This window comes from Pteropus alecto, unplaced genomic scaffold (genome assembly GCF_000325575.1).
Source record: "Pteropus alecto unplaced genomic scaffold, ASM32557v1 scaffold3, whole genome shotgun sequence".
NCBI classification, from domain to species: domain Eukaryota; kingdom Metazoa; phylum Chordata; class Mammalia; order Chiroptera; family Pteropodidae; genus Pteropus; species Pteropus alecto.
This window is the reverse complement of record NW_006442484.1, coordinates 15,050,214-15,068,065: the sequence shown is the minus strand read 5'-3', so window position 1 is coordinate 15,068,065 and position 17,852 is coordinate 15,050,214.

Genomic DNA, 17,852 nt, shown 5'->3' with positions numbered 1-17,852 from the left:
TAACAAGGGCAATTAATTGCCTGATGCTAGGAAGAGGACATGGTTTGAAGAGGTCAAGTCTCATGCCAGTCCAGAAGGACTACTGACACCCTGCCAGCCTCAAGCAGGTCTAACAGAAATAAGGAATGCAACAATTAGCAGAAATAAAGAATGTTCCAAACCCACTGTCAACTCCATTATCAGCCAGCCTGAAGCAGGAGGTGTTTTTTAAGATGCAGAAAATTATCTTCCTCTCTAACTGGTTCAAGTATAAAGATCAATTTGGCCACCATCTTGGTTTTCATCCAACCTCCCAAAGCATCCTACATAGAAGGCTCCCATTGTCTCTGACTGTCTCTGTCATGAAGACACAAAGGATTAAGAGGAAGTCTTCACTCCAGACTGTGGCATCACCCCACATTCCACTAATGTGATCAGCCAGTTCCTCAAACTCTCAATGCTTATCTACTACAAGAGCAAACATTTCTACGACTTCAGAATAAACATTTCATATAAAAGGCAAATAGCTATGAAATATCTATGTCTTGAAGTATTAAAATGATGAAATATTTTTAGGTCATTTTTCAGATATAAGACCTAGAATAATTTGGGGACACATTTCTGTGTTTTGTATATTATATATGGTATGTAGCCCAAGTGGTCCTCTGGCTTGATAACACAACCTCAGAACCCTGGAACATTCAATCTTCTCTGTGCTTGTCTCCTGTAAAAGGGAAAAGCCTTGTCTCTGCCTTTTCGTTTTTTTCCCAACTGCCATCACTACTCCCCTCTGCAGGCAGAGTTCACCTCCCACAACAGAGACTGTAAATACCAGATAGCTACTTTCCCAGTCTGCCTTGCAGCAGGGTGGCCAAGTGATCCCATTGTGGCCAATGAAGCATGGGAAAAAGTCTACTGAGAAACTCACAGGAAAAGATTTCCTTCCTTCATAAAATGAACCACCCAGGAGAAGTTTTCTTCACCTTCCCTTCCTTTTGAGGATGTCATTGTAAGACAATTTGGAGCTGCAGCAGCCATCTCGATATCATAAAAAGAAACACTCTTGATTCACTAGGGATAGCAGAGCAGAAAAAGAGAGCCTGGGAAGTTGAACTACTGCACTGAACCCTGAATTCACTTACTTCCTGACTTTTTAAGTGACATATTAAGTGTCCGCATTTTTTCAAAAAAAAAAATTTACTTGCATATTCTCACATTTACAGCTGAAAACATCCTACCTAATTCTATCCAGAGAGCCCAACATTATTCCCAGTCCTCAGACCTTCCCCGCCTCCTTCAGATGTCTTTCAATGCATAAATAATATCTTGGCCTTAAGAACTACTTTTGAAATATTTCACCAACTTCTGGGCCTCCTAGAAAATAATGAATCTGCCCAACTTTCTGAAAGCACCTCTGTGATTAAAGAAATGTCTAAAAGATAGCCAAAGTATATCAGATATCTACTGCTGTGTCACAATGACCACAAAACTTAATAGCTTAGAACAACAATTATTTATTTGCTCACAATTCTATAAGTCAGTAAGTTGGGCTGGGTTCAGCTGGGCAGCCCGAGTCTGCTCCTTATGGTGTCAGTTGAGCACATTTTGCATTTGCAGTCTGTTAACTGCACAGCTCAGTTGACAGGTCAGCTGGAGACTGGCTGACCCTGAACAGCCTCACTCATATGTCTGACAGTTGACCTGTCAGTGAGAACAATGCAGTTCTCCTCCATAGCTTCTCCAGCAGGAGTTCTCAGCTTCTGCACATGGCAGCTAAATTTCAAGAGAGTAAGAATGGAAGCTGCAAAGTGGCCTAAGCACAGAAGTCACATATAACTTTTATTGCATTCTATTAGTCAAAGGAGGTGAAAGACCTACACACTGAAAATATAAGATACCATTTAAAGAAATTGAAGAAGACACAAATAGATGGAAAGATAGTCTATGTTCATGGATTGAAAGAATTAATATTGTTAAAATGTCCATACTTCCTAAAGCAATCTATAGATTCAATACAATCTCTATCAAAATTTCAATGGCATTTAAAAAAAAAAAAACAGAATAAACAATTCTAAAATTTGTATAGAAGACTCTAAATAGCCAAGGCAATCTCAAGAAAGAAGAACAAAGCTGGAGGCAACACACTTTCTGATTTCAAACTATACTACAAAGTTATAATAACCAAACATTATGGTAGTGGCATAAAAACAGACAGAGATCAAGAAACAAAATCAAGACTGGACACCTACCACACAAAACCACACTAATAAGTAATAAACCTATGTCTATATGGTTAATTAATTTATGACAAAAGAGCCAAGAATATACAATGGGCAAAGCATAGTCGCTTCAATAAATGGTGTTGGGCAAATGAGACAGCCACACACAAAAGAATGAAACTAGACCACTATCTCACAATATACATAAAAATCAACTCAGACTCTGGAAAAGAAAAAATGGCGTAGATGATAGAGGCTCAGTTCATCCTCCAGTGACGAAATCAAAGTGTCACAGAAACGAGGAGGAAACAGCAAGGAAAATCACCTGGGATCTAGATGAACAAGCTGTACAACTAGGGAGAGGACTAAGAAATCACCCTGCAATGGCAGAAGGTAGGACAGGGTGAGAACATGAGGCTCCCCAGCCTGAGTGGCTGAGTGGGACAGAGGCTGCAGCAGCAGCAGCGGCAGGTGCCTCTTAAAGGGTCCGTGCCTGCTGAGTAGACTTTCGTGGTGACGGAAGTGCTCTCTTCACACACCAGCGCCAGTTCAGCTAGGCAGGGAGCACCAAAGACTTACGGGAGGACACTGAGTTGTCGGAGTGAGGGCCAAGGTGAGACTCGCTCTATACAGAAGTGCCCGAGGTATCCATTGTTCCTCTGTTGAGCCCTTTCCCACCCAGTGTACAGACTCAGCACCACCATAGCTGAGACATCATCAAACTGGATGACAGAGGTCGCTCTCCCCAGAGGATTCCCTGAAACTCCACCTTCCCAACTCATGGCCCCACCCAAGCCACATCCAGATGTATCCTCCACGAGTCAGTTGCTCTTTGCTGAGCAGTGCCTAGACTCACACTAGAGGCAGCTGGCCTTGGTTTCTGGTGTGGCCTTTTGAGGCAACTATAAGCACAGCATCTCTGGATTGTTTGCTGAATCTTAACAGGTGGCCCTGGAGGGGCACAGGCTTGGGTTAAATTTGACCTGCAGCTGAACCCCTCTCAAGACTATGCCACTGGACACCTACCACACAAATCCACACTAATAAGACCGGGAGACTTAGGAACTTTGCTTAGTTCATAGAAACAGATACGGAAAGGCAGCCAAAATGGGAAGACAAAGAAGCAGAAACCATATGAGAGAACAGAACAGAGATCCAGATATAATGGAGTCATGCAATCTAAAAGATGCAGAGTTCAAGACACTGGTTATAAGGATGCTCAATGAACTTTTGGGAAGTATAGATAAATTCAGGGAGAACTTCAACAAAGAGATAAAAATCATAATAATGGAAATAGAAATTATAAAAGGGAACCGGTCAGAAATGAAGAACACATTATCTGAGATGAGAAGTATATTAAATGTACACATTATCTGAGATGAGAAGTATATTTATTAACTTTATTAAACATCGTTAATAAAGAAAAGGATCAAACGACCTATATAGAGAATGGGAAAGCCAAGGACACTCAGAATGGCAAGAAAAAAGAAGCCAACATTATAATAATAATTTAAGATGCCTATGGGACATTTCTAAAGGTAAAAATATCCATGTTATAGGGTACCTGAAGGAAAATAAGACGCTGAAGAACTATTCAAAGAAATAATGATGGAAAACTTCCCTAACTTGGTGAAAGAAATAGACATAAAACCTCAGGAAGCTCAGAGAATCCCAAAAACCAGGAACCCAAAGTGGCCCCCACCAAGACACATCATAATTAAAATGCCAAGGGTTAAATACAAAGAGAGAATCTTAAAAGCAGCAAGAGAAAAGCAGTTAGTTACCTATAAGAGAGCACCCAGAAGACTAGCAGATGATTTCTAAAAAGAAACCATGCAGGACAGAATGGCTTGGCATAAAATATTTAACATGATGAAAACCTAGGATCTTAACCAAGAATTCTTTATCCAGCAAAGCTATCTTTTAGAAATGAAGGACAGATAAAGAGCTTCCCAGGCAAAAATAAGCTAAAGGAATTTATCAGCACCAAGCCAGCATTACAGGAAATGTTGGAGGGACTTCTTTAAGAAGAAAAAACAAGTATCAAAAACAGGAATAAGGAATGGTAATAACTACATTCCTATCGATAAAAAAGCAATATTCCTACATATGTTGCCTACAAGAGACTCACTTCAGATTAAAAGACACACACAAACTAAAAGGAAGGGAATGGAAAAAAATATTGCCTTGATGGACCTAGAGGATATTGGGCTGAATGAAGTGGGTTGGATAGAGAAAGACAAATATCGCGTGATTTCATGTACATGTGGAATCTAAAAAACAAAATCAACAACAACAACCACAAAAGCAGAAATAAACTCACAGACACAGAGAATATTTAGAGGGATACTAGATGGGAGGTGAGTTGGGAGGAGGGGGAACAAAAAAAGGGCAAAGGGATTAAGAGGTACAAATGGATTGTTGCAGAATAGACATGGAGATGTAGAGTATAGCATGAGGAATGTGGTTAATAATGTAATAAATATGTAAGGGAGAAGCAGGGTACTAGATTTAGTGGGGTGATCACTTTGCGAATCATGTGGGTCTCTGATCACTATGCTGTACAACTGAAATTAATATATTATTATATGCCAACTAGAATTGAAAAAAAAGACTCAATGAATTGTACAATGTAAATATAAGCAACTTCCTATTATATTTCAATAAAGACAAAAAAATCAACTCAGAATGTATTAAATACCTGAACATAAGACCTGAAGACATAAAACTTCTAGAAGAAAACCTGGGTGGTAAGCTCCTTGATGTTAGTCTTGGCAACAAAAGCAAAATAAACAAGTGGGACTATATCAAATTTTAAAGTTTCTGCATGACAAAGGAAACCATTAACAAAATGAAAAAGCAACCTAATGAAAGGGAGAAAATATTTTCAAGTCATACATCTGATAAGGGGTTAATATATAGAATATATTTAAAAACTCACACAATTCAATAGAAAAAAAAATCCAGTTAAAACATGGGCAGAAGATCAGAATAGATACTTTTCCATAGAAGGCAAAAATAGCCAACAGGTACATAGAAAAGTACTCAGTATCACTAATCATCATGGAAATGCAAATCAAAACCACAGTGAGATATCATCTCACACCTGTTAGGATGTCTATTATTAGAAAGACAAGTAATAACAAGTGTCGGTGAGGATGTGGAGAAAAAGAAATTCTTGTGCCCTATTGGTGGGAATGTAAATTGGTGCAGCCACTATGGAAAAGCATGAAGCTTTCCTCAAAAAATTATAAATAGAACTACCATATGATCCAATATTCCACTTCTGGGCATTTATCCAAAGAAAATGAAATCGCTATTTCAAAAAGATATCTGTACCCCCATGTTCATTGCAGTATTATTTATAATAGCCAAGACATGGAAACAGCCTGTGTCCATAGGGCACAAGAAAATGTGAGGTATCTATAGATAGAGATATAGACAGAAATAAAAGAAGGAAATTCTGCCACTTGTGACAACATGGATGAAGCTCGTGGGCGTTATGTTAAGCCAGGAGGTGAGGGGTCCTCATACATACAGAGAACAGATTGGTGGTTGCTGTAGGAGGGAGGCTTGTAAGAAGGCTTACACTTATAAGAAGGCTAAGTCCTTGAGATGTAATGTAGAGCATGGTGACTATAGTTATCAATACTGTATTTTATACTTGAAAGTTGCTAAGATAGTAGATCTTAAAAGTTCCCATCACAAGTAAAACTAATTTGTAACTATGTATGGTGATAGATGTTAACTGAATTTATTGTGGTAATCATTTCACTCTGTGTGTGTGTGTGTGTGTGTGTGTGTGTGTGTGTGTGTGTGTGTATCATTATGTGGTACATCTGAAACAAATGCAATGTTATATGTCAATTATATCTCAATTTAAAAAAAGAAAAGCAAGTCAAAAAGCTAGCTCAGCTTCAAAAGTAATGAAATAGTCTCCACCTCTTGATGAGAGGTGCTTCAATTAATCTGTGGCCAAGTTTAATCTACCAGATGCAATATCCTTAGTTAAAAATTGTTAGAAGTGTAAATGTAATTCTCTAACTACAACAAAATTGTTTTATTTGTACACATCGGACTCACAGTACATAAATGTTAATGTGTTTATGCAAATGAAGATGTTGACAAAAAAATTAGGTGGGAAAGGAGGGCAGATATTTTTATTGTTTTCTAATTTCTAATTATAAGACACAAAATAAAGTTTTTAGAAAATAAAATTTGCTTGTTTTATCACAAAATCTGTGTTTTTTATAAAGTAGAATTATTATTCTATTTAATCATAGATTGCCTTTGGAAAGTTTTGTTACAGTAGCTTTCCATATGGCTACATCATTAAGTCTGCCCGAGAAGCTTCACCCTGGAGATTCTGAAACAACTGGTTGAGGATGGAAAACTTGGTGTATGTCCAGATATTTTCAGTTCTGCCCCTAATCCAGAATATGTACCCTCTCTGAATCCCAGACCTCGGAGCAATAAAGTCTCCTGAATTTCTGGTGAATTCCAGGCAAAGCTTAGGTTCTGAGCCAAAATTATATTCTGTTGGTCATCTGGCCCCAGAATTACTTACTCAGGGCCCAATAAACAATTCTTCTACAAATCTTCTGTTTAGAGGCTGGAAAATGGTGGCCCATGTGTTGGAATGACCCAAGTTTTGTTTAACCAGTATACACATGGGTGGACCAAATAATACATTCTAAAAAATGGGAGAGAGCAGTTAGATGCCCACATTTATAAATCAGGAGGTTTTACCTTAAGACCAGAGTTGGGGCTATTCTGGAAAATGCTAAAGATCTAAGAAGACTCAGCAGAGCTGACAGGCTCTAGTTGGCCCTAGCCCCATTTTTCAGTCTATAGCAGTTTTTATATCTGGCCACCTTCACTCATTTACATTATCTGTCTCAACTCTGTATGCATCTGAGTTTATACCCTCGGACTAGTTCAACATCAGCTACCATTTTATAATTAAAGATTCTAAGACTCATGATCTTGGGTGGTGTGGGTGGTATGTCCTTATGCTATACCTAGCACCACACATAAGTTATTTTATTTGGTTTCATATCAACCCTGGGAGAAAGGTTTTACTTGCCCTATTTTATAGATGATGAAACTGCATCTCAGAGAAGTTGAGTGACTTGCCCGTAGTCACATACAGCCAGTAAGATATGGAGCTGATGATCATACCCAGGTCTTTGTGAATCTAAAACCAGGCTCTTTGTGTCCCTTCATAACAATTCTCCCCCACCACAATGACTGCTCTTTCTGACCTCCCATCCCTTCTACCCTCCCTTTCCCCCAACACCCTTTTTACCTCTGCATTAGCACATACCAACATTTCCTGCCTCCTCTCTCTCACCTCTTGTCTGACTCTGTCCGATCAACTTATTAGTCCCAAAGCCCACATTTCCATATTGTATACCATATCACAGTCATAAAATAATTCATTCTGCAGCAAGAAGGGATCCAATTACAACCTATATAATTGGCAAAAGAGAATTATTCATCACAGTGGTCCTGGAATTAAAGGTCATCAGAGCAATTCCATTTGTTGGACATTTTCCTATTTGTTTCAGCCATCCTTTCATCACAGTCCTTTAACTGATCCCAATGGACTCACTGGGACATTTCACAAGTTATCAAATACATGCTTTAAGGATTGTTAATAGCAGCAAAGACGCGGAAATCATTGTGTGAGAATAAAATGCATTGCATAAAATGAAATTTCGGAGTGAAAGAGTGGAAAAGTAGTGATTTTTTTTTCTTCCAAGTGACCCAGAATTAGGGCCCAGCGGAGTTATCTTGCACGGAGGAAATCTTCCACATCCTATAAACCTGAAAAATAACGTGATGGGAGTCCCGTTGCCTTGCTACTTGAACCAGTCTTTCCCCATTGTGTGTTGATTTTCTCTATTTCATTAAAGAGGCAGCCAGTGGTTTTCTAGGGAGCAAACTTTCCTCCGTCAGATTGGGGAGACAATTATTATGGCCTAGTCTCTACCATTCATGTCAAATAATTTGGTTTGAGTTTTATTAGTCTGTGTGCTTCCCACTACTGCTGGAAAGATGGAAACAATGTAATGGAAGTATGGAATTTTACAATAGGAAAGAACAGAATAGAATGTTGGAGAGAATCTAGTCCAGAGATCCCGTCCTGGTGCCCACCCTTCAGGCTTCTCTCACAGATGTGTTTCATCTGAACTACACAGGGTTTTTGTAAAAATATGAGTTGGTTACCAACAATTCAAAACCAGGCGATTTACCCCTTTATTTTTTTTTTTTTCGCTTCCTGGCTTTTCTTTTAAAAAAAAAAACTTTAAAATCTGGCAATGCCAGGCCATCTTCCCTGTGATAAGAATTGGCTGCAGCTGCAGAGCGGCCTCCTTCCCCTTAGCTAGAGGAGAACTGCTCAGAAAGGTGTCCCGGCCTCACCAACTACTACTCCCCCCATTCTCAGGCTGAGGGGCGGTTGCCACTTCACTAGTTTAGTTTCAGACACACAGAAAATTTAAGTAACATGCCCAGGGTCGCTCATTCAACTCATTCGACAAGTATGTGTTGAGGCACAGACTCTGCCTTTTTTTTAGAGCAGTGAACGAGTGACCCACAATCCTGGTCCCGTGTTGTTGACATTCCAGTGAGAGACACAGATAGGAAACAAAACCAGGAAAATATACAGTATGATAAAAGGTGGTAAGTACCATGCAGAAAAATCAAGCAAGCAAATGGGAAAAAGAGTGGTGGAGTTACAGTTTTAAGTGGGATGATGAGGAAGGCCTCTCTAAGAAGGTGAGTGGCATTTGAGTACAAGCTCGAAGGATTGGAGGGAGGGAGCCATGTGCATTTCTAGGAGGAGAGCATTCCAGACAGGAGGAATAAGATCTAAAAAACATATAAAGTGTTAGCGCCAGGACTGGGACTTAAACTGGGCCTAGGCTGTCCTTGCAATTAAAGATGATATGCTGACCTTTAACCCTCTGCAAAAGTTCCACGATATGATTTTTCAGAATACCTTTCATGTGGTTTTCATGGAAACCCAAAACACCCTAAGTAAAAACCCAGATTTATGCCAAAGATAAAATGGAGAGAGAGTATTCACTTTACCCAGGGCTTCACAGTAGGAGCTTTTTATTCAACAAACTCCCCTGGCACATGTAAAGTGTTTTTTTGATTTAGAATTGTGATTCTCACTATGTTGTGGAAACCCATTTACCACACAAAGCAAGAAACCTCTGTAGGATGGATTAATTTATGCTGATCCAGTTATCCTCCCTCACTGGGTCCTCACATCCCTCATACCTCTTAACAGGAGTCCTTTGCAAGCTGCCCAGCTAAGGTTTGGAGTGTTGACCCTCAGTGGAAGCCAACACCAAGTGACAGACTGGGCTAGACTCAGTCACCAATTACTGCTGCTAAAAGCACTGGGCACTGACCCCTGGCCACTGTCAGAGTTCCCCCCTCACCCCAGCCTGCAGGCCTTCACTCAAAGCTGTAGGGGTTGCTTCAGTGATTTCGTCAGCATTTATTGTTTTTCAGATTCAAAAAAATGCCCAATTTGGAAGGTTTAGAAAACACACAGGAGAAAGAAGAATTGTTCGGAAAAAAAAAAAAAAAAAACCACAATCCCATCATCCAGAGAAACCACTGGTATCCAGCCTTACTGGCAGCTCATTATGGAAGTTATAGGGATTTAGCTTGACAGTTTCCTTTTCTGTCTCCCAAAAGCGTCTCTGTCAAGATATCATTCCCTCAAGAGTGCTTGAAGCAAAGGCTTAGATGTGGGCAGTCAGAGAGGTGGAAAGGATGGAGGTCAACTTAAATTGGCTGGTTCAAGTCAAGCTGTAAATGTCCATGTCTATAACCAGATGGGCAGATGCTGAGTCTACAACGGAGTGAGGGGGCTTTCTAGAGTTACAAGTGCACCTTTGGAAACCTGGCTTCAAGCAGAGGCTGGGGCCCTCCTAAGGAGATCATAGGAGGGGGTGGTTATAGCATGGGACAAGATGAGAAGGGAGCTCGTCCCCTTCCCTTCCAGGGTCTGGATGTGCTATAGAGGGCTCAGCTCTGCATAGTGCCCCTCAGGAATCCAGCTCCATGGTGAGAAGTTGCCTTAGCACCTGCAGCTCTAACTCCTAGTAGGGCTGCTGGCACCCCCAAACAATAATGCAGCAGCGAAGGTGAAGACAGTAGTGAGAAGTAGTGGATATGACAATTTCCTCTGAAATCGTATCGGTCAGTTTTTGCCACAATAATGCTGTATGACAAGCCATCCCAAAATAAAGTAGCTTAAAACAATGATTAGTTATTCTCATATATCTGTGAGTTAAGCTAGGGATCAACTGATCTACGTAGGGCTCAGCTTGGCTGGGTTTCAACTGCTAGAAGTTTGAGTCCATATCATCTCCATGTCTCATTAATACACCTGGATTATGTTCTTCTTGTGGCAATGAACTGAGGAGAACTGAGCATAAACTCGGTTGCATAAGCATATTTTGAGAACTGAGCATAAACTCAGTTGCATAAGCATATTTTGAGCCTTCGCTCACATCACATGTCAACATTCCATTAGCCAAAGTAAGTCACATGGCTAAGCCCAATATCAATGGGATGGAGGAATATTATGCTTCTAGGGAGGGAAACTAAAAACTCATGTGGCAATAGGTATAGAAACAGGGAAAAGTGAAGAATTGAGGCCAATAATGCAATCTATCATATAGATAATGGGTCAACCAGCAGAGGCAACAGGAGTTTGCAACAACTTAAGTAGGACCATATAGTGGCAGAGAGCTAGGGAATAATTATGGGTCCAATGGGACAAAGTCACTCCAGGTTCAGGGCAGCTAGGACACACCCAGAGGGAGACTGCTCTGGATTCCTGGTGCTGCCTGTTCTGACTCTTCTGATGCCCTGGAGGACTATAGGGTCTGCCATACTGCAGGTTGGTGGAGGCTCTGATAAAACTGTTGGTCACTTGTTATGTACTGAATGTCTGTGTTCCCCCCAAAATTTATGTTTGGAGCCTTTGGGAGGTAATTGGGATTACATGAGGTTATGGGGCAGAACCCTCAGGAGTGGGGTTAGTGTCCTTATGAGAGTCACGACAGACTTGGCTTCTTCCATCCGCTCTCCGCAGTCTGCAACACGGAGAAGGGCTCTTGCCAGAACCCAACCATGCCAGAACCCCGATCTCAGATGTCCAGTCTCCGGAACTGTGAGAATTAAATTTCTGTTGTTCATAAGCCATTCACCCATTCTTAGTTACAGCAGCTCAGACTAACCAAGACATCACTCCACTCCCTCAACTCTCTTGTTTAACAGCTGAGAAACAGTTGGAGGATTCCTTCTGAACCCCCACCACTCTCCTGGCCCCTTTCTTATCTTTGTACTCCTCTTCCTCTGTCTTCCTCTTTATTAATGTTCCCTCTCCCATGGGGAACTTAGTCAAAGTGGGCGGAATTGCAAGAACCACTGGAAACTGGGCTGGGGCAGGTATTTCCAGGTGGGTTAGACCTTCTCAGAGAAGGCAGTCTAGCTATGTAATAAGATGTTCCGATTTTAGAATCAGGCAGAAATGTAGCCAAGTTTTAACCATACTCTCTATCAGTGTGACAATTTTAGTATCTCTTAGCCTCAGTGTCCTTACCTATATAATCATTTTTACCTTGGTGTTGCTGTGAGAATTAACTATGATAATGTGTATACGGCAAGAATTTTCCAGCACAACCCAGGATGGAAGAAATATTTCCTTCATTCCCTTGCAATAAATGTAAGTCTAACCCTAAACCTCCATCTTAAAGGTTAGTGGTAAATTCAATCATAAGCATTATTAGGGTTTTCTCCTGTTTGGCACCATGATTTACTTTAAAATACTCCCACTTTAGATGGTGTGATATAAATATATGTTCATTAGTTTAAACTGCACTCTAAAGACCGTCACTTGCCCTATTATGAAGTCACACTCTAGGGGTGGTCAGCTGGTATTTATCAGAAAGGCCACACTCCAGAAGTAGCTACTGCTCATTTGTCTGTTACCTACAGACAAATAGCGGATTTGCTGTATAGCATCCTAAATATGAGAAAGGGGGTTCATTGATGCAGTGGGTTGAATGGTGATCCAAAAAATATGTCCATGTCTAAATCCCCAGAACCTGTGAAAGTGACTTTATTTGGAAAAATGGTCTTTGCAGGTATAATTAAATTAAAGATCTTGAAATAAAAAGGTCATCCTGGATTATCCAGATGGACCTTAAGTCCAATGCCAACTCTCCTTATAGAAAAGAAGCAGAAGGAAATTATGCAGACAGAAGTGAGGAAGTCAGTGTCAAGATCAAGGCAGAGATTAGAGTAATGTGGCCACAAGCCAAAGAATGCCACCAGCCACCAGAAGCCAGAAGAGTCAAGAAACAGATTGTCCCTAGAGCCTCTAGAAGATGTGCAGACCTGCCAGCACCTTGATTTCAGACTTCTGGCCTCCAGAATCATAAGGGAATAAATTTCTGTTGTTCTAGGTCACCACATGTATGGTAATTTCTTACAGCAGCCATAGAAAACTAATACAATCGATAACACTAGTGGAGTACTATTCTGCGTAAAGATGCTAGAAAGAGGCTCTCATTGGCCAACCATGAGGAGTGCCTAAAAAAGTTGAGAAATACTCCCCATTTTTGCATGAACTGAGTACAAGAACCTAGCAAGGCCATTAGCCTGCACACAGAGGGGTGGTGCATAAATGTGACATACAAATAATTCATGTTGAGCTATTAGTCTAGAAAATTCTGGATGCCTCATGTCTACTATAAAGGGACTGCAGTCCTGCCTCTGTTATACTATTACATCTGTATTAAGTGAATCGTGCACATGAAGTAGTGGGCAAAGCATCTGAAAGGGCAGAGAACTGGGGCTATGCCAATAGTATAAGAGCAGATGGTAGGAAGAGCTTGCTAATAAATGCTATTTCAGTGATTGCTGTGTGGCAACATTTGACCTGAATTTGATTTTGTTCTAATCCAGTAGTGATTTATGCTGGCTACGGTTATGTTGCAAAGAGAATTTAAGACTGGTATGTGATCAAAGCAGCTTAGATTAATTCTACAAAGGCCCTAAAGATCTCATAAATCACAAAATATTGGACTCCCACAGCCATCACACCACACTAGTCAGCAAGCAGATGTCCACTGTCAACATCTTCATGGTCCATTGACTTGGGCGACTCAGTTCCTCTCTTGCAAGGGGGACCTTAGCTGTTGCTGGGAGCACAGTTACCTGGAGTCCTCTCTTCACTGTGCCATTAGGCTTTTCCCCTCCAGCTCCCCTCAGTGAGAAGGATGCAGATCTCAACCAGCCTCTTCTGTCCCCTTTTCAGTTCTACAGAAGCTGTTGGCTTTCTTAGTTCCCACCTCTCTCTCCCCCAACCACACCTCTCCCCCCCTCCTCCTCTGGGACCCCAGCCACAATGTTCTGCAAGAGATTATGCTAATCCCACAAAAGATGAGGGGAGAAGGTGTCCTCTGGCAAGAGGAGCCTCACTCACAGGCAACAGCACACTAGTGTGGGTTAGCTCCTTGGAATGGGGAGAAGGAAAAATTCTGAAGGAATACACATACATCGAAGGAATTAAATTGTCCTGGCACACACACACAGTGCTAACACAGTACTAGCTACACACTCAGTGAGTCATATTAATAACTGTAAACATCCATCAGATCTCACCAGCTAGCAATGGTGTGTATATGGGTAGCCTCACATCTGTTTTGCTCACAGATCTATCCTCAAGGCCTAGCAGAGGTCCTTGTTGGATAATTTATTAATTATTTCAGTAATTAAGTTATCCCATAAATGAACATTGCAGAGTTTTCTAGAAACTGGTGCAAAGTTGGAGGTATGATTAGATACAAAATCTATAATATTTGTGGGTAAAAATCAAGTGGTCATTCAAAAAAAAAAATACAACCATCATGGTTGCTAACACCTGATTAAAGTTTTCTCCATTTATCTTCATAGATAAATTTTCCTTTTTATTTTTATTTTTCTGTATTTTCCAAAAGGTCTGTAATGAGCAGATAGCAATTGCATTTTTGGTAAAATAAACTAACTTTCTAAAAACATAATTTCTTCATGACCTCCCTTCACCACTGTCTATTTTTCCTATTAATTTTTGAGATGGAAAGTTTCCCCCACATTATATGCTCTTGATTGGTCCCACTGGTTCATGGGGGTAAGTTACCCCATTTGCAAAAGGTAAAAGAAAATGGAACTAGGAAGCCAGTGGTTAATTACTCTGGTCTCTCTCATACTCCATGGATGGTATGTAATGGAATCTTTAGTACTTCAGGTCCTTTGTCTGCTTACCCTCAGCTTCTGGGTAGCAGTAATTTTCCAGCCATGTGTTCTCATATTTGCCATAAAACAAATGAAGTAAAGACCTTCACTAGGAAGAAGCAATGAATCAGCCCTCAAGTATGACACTTTGGGCAGCATCTCATACACCTATGCAGTGGGATGGTCTCCCCTGGACACATTCCTGGGGCACCACACCTCTAAATGGAGTTCTCTCCTGGATGGGGATTCCTGTGGTTGTCACTATTTAAATGATACCACGTGGGAGGTAAGAGTAGGACCAGAGAGGATTTTGCTGGCTCCCTTTCACCCTCAAAGGGCACCTGAGGGGCGGCACCCATCTAGGAAGAAGAATGCTGTTCCCATCTAGGAAGAAGAATGCAGAGTTAGCAAGCAACAAAGAGGGGTCTACTTGCATCAGCACTAACACACCCCTTCATTCTCCATTGTTCTTATGGAAAAACAAGAGAAAGTAACCTACTCATCAACTGGAAAAAAAAACAAAACACTTAGTTCACTACAAGAAAAATTTCCTGACTCTGGGAGCAGCCAAGATGTTGGAAGAGGCTCAGAGAATAAATGGTACTCAAATCCACACTCTCAAGAACAAGAGGAGTTGGTGAGGATTTCGGCTCATCCTCGCAGAGAAAACTGAGCAGGACGTGGGTTATACAAGGCCAGGGTTGTGACCTTGAAGACAATTGAAGACACTGAGTTCAGAGGAGTAGGCGAAGCCCAAGAATGTACCTGAGGCTGTACAGCAGCACTGAATGTCAAATGCCAGAGGAGAAGACACTATGTTTCCAGCTCTGCAGAAATGGGAGCCAGACAGAGGCGTCTAAGTCTGAGGACAGAGTAAGTGCTCAGAGCCGGAACTGAGGACATAAGAGCAAACAGGATAGCATTTGAATGAATGAATGAGATCTGGCTCTGGAGCACGCTCTGGCATGTAGCTTTTGTGCTTTCACCAAAGGATGATGACAGGGCTTTGTCCAGTTTAAAGGTAAAACTGTCATGGAAATGGCTCAGTGTTGCCTGGAAGCAGGGCAAAAGCCTAGATCATTATTTCAAAAACTCCATTTCTCAGAATGCTTGTCCTGAGATATAGTCCTTGAAGAAGTGGTTCCCCAATAAAATAATCTGAAGAGCCCCATAATGCACTTTAGTTTACTGATGTCTCCGAGAAGGGATGAACTAAAGAAACCTGGTTAATCAAACATTTCCCAAATGAATGAGACCATAAGGCATCTCTCTTCCATTAAAAAAAATTAAAATTTCCCCCATAAAACACCAATTAACACCATATAGGACATGAGCCCTCTGAATACATTTGGGGAAAGCTGGCCTGGATGCATGCGCCCTTCAGCTGTTTATTGTCAAAGATTAAAAGCAACACCTGAGAGCATTATTTTCTCTCCCTCCCTCCTTTCATGTCCTCATTCTCACAAGTCTCTCATTCTCTCCCTCTCTCTCTCTCTCTCTCACTCCACTTTCTTATTCCCTCCTTCCCTCACTGCTTCCTTATACACCTTCCCCTTTCTTAATCTGGTGGTTCCCTTTCATCTCTTCTTCCTCTCGCTCACCTTCCCTGACAATGCACGGCCATTCTCTGGGCCTGAGAGCTGACATCCCACCGTAGCTGCAGCTGAACTGGTTTCTCCTCATCCCTAGAGCCATCCAGAGATCCCTGTCTCAGCAGTTTGCAAATGGTACTGAGGGTGCGCGCTGCTCGGACAATGATCCAATTAGCTGCCAGTTGCATTTCACCAGCCTGCCTGTTAATTAGCTCACATGACAGAGATGGAGAGTAAACTGCACCCCATTAAATTGATCCACTCTCAGTAACAATCCACTGGGCTTCCCACCCATTTTCACAAAACTTCCAAGAGACAAGTGAAAGGACCAGGCTTACAGATGAGGGATGGCTGCTCATTAGCCTCCCTGGTCTAGAGGCCAGCACAGTCCTCCTGTCCTCTCCCTTCCTCCCCGAGGCAAAGCAGTCATCACACTTCTTCTGTGGCCTTAGATATATTTCCACAAATTAATCAAGTGCTCTACATTTTTAGTTTCTGGTCTTCTGCTGAAATACTTGCTCTTTATTTCTGAAAAGCTTTAGCTAAAGTTTTTGTTTGGTTTTCTTTTTTTAAAGCACATTTAGAGTCTCCCCAAGACTTCTCAAATAATCGCCAGACCACCGATATCAATACGCTGTTTCATCATATTCAAATATTGACTACCCAGGCGGAAATCTATATTCCGTCTCACACTTGAGATCCTATTTCCTCTGAGTAAAGTCCGCCCTGTTATTTTATTCTAGGTAATAGTGATCTTCCTGCTCTCCTCCAAAGCACCTTACAAAGTGCCAATAATATTGTAATAGAAACCTTTTATTAATGGATTCCACACAGCTTAATTTTGTTTAGATAAATTTAAACACACACAGAGAGAGACAGAGAGAGACAGAGACAGAGACAGACAGAGACAGAGACAGAGACAGAGACAGAGACAGGAACAGCTGACAAACTTATTTGCACCAAAAGTCGGGCCACCTGTGGAGTGCTTTATAGGGAGGTGGGGGTGTGGAATGAGCAGGCAGCACTGCTATAAACAAAACTTCAGTCAGCCTCCAGGGAGCTCTGAGTCACCCAAAGCAAGCAGGATGCCTCATTAAAATACAGATTATTTGATTACGCTCAGAGCCGAGTGGCACTCAGCCTAGAGATGACTGATGCATCAGAGCCTACACCAGCCAGACACCTCTTAGCTGGCTCTCTCAAGATGCTGAGGGCCCCTAGTAAGAAAACCCAAGATGCATTGGCAGCGGCTGTGGGCTGACATGTCCCACATGTTCGACGTGAGAAGGAGTATATTTTTTCCCAAGATCAGCCTCTACACAAAGAGATTAAATCAGACCCATATAAAGGAACTGGTTTTCCCACGCTGACCTGTGTTTGTGAAAGGCTGTCAAAAGTTCTTCCGAATGAAGCTAATCAGAATGAAAGTGATGACAGGACAGATTACACCCACAAATCCCAGTGCCCTGACCACAGGAGGAGCCCCATCACGAAAACCTTCCAAGGAGGTCAGCAATAAGACCCAGGGCAGGTGTCTTGCAGAGGCCTCCTCACCTGCTCTAAACCTAGGCCTTTCCAGCAAATGGGCCTTTGTGGCCATGACTATAGGTTTATTTCACATTCTATAATGACAGATATTAGGCAGAGGTGACTATAAACTGAGCAGAATCATCTTCAAATTTGCTTTTATCCTGATATAACAGTTTTAACTAGCTCTATGATTAAGCAGAGAATATGAAATAGCTAAATT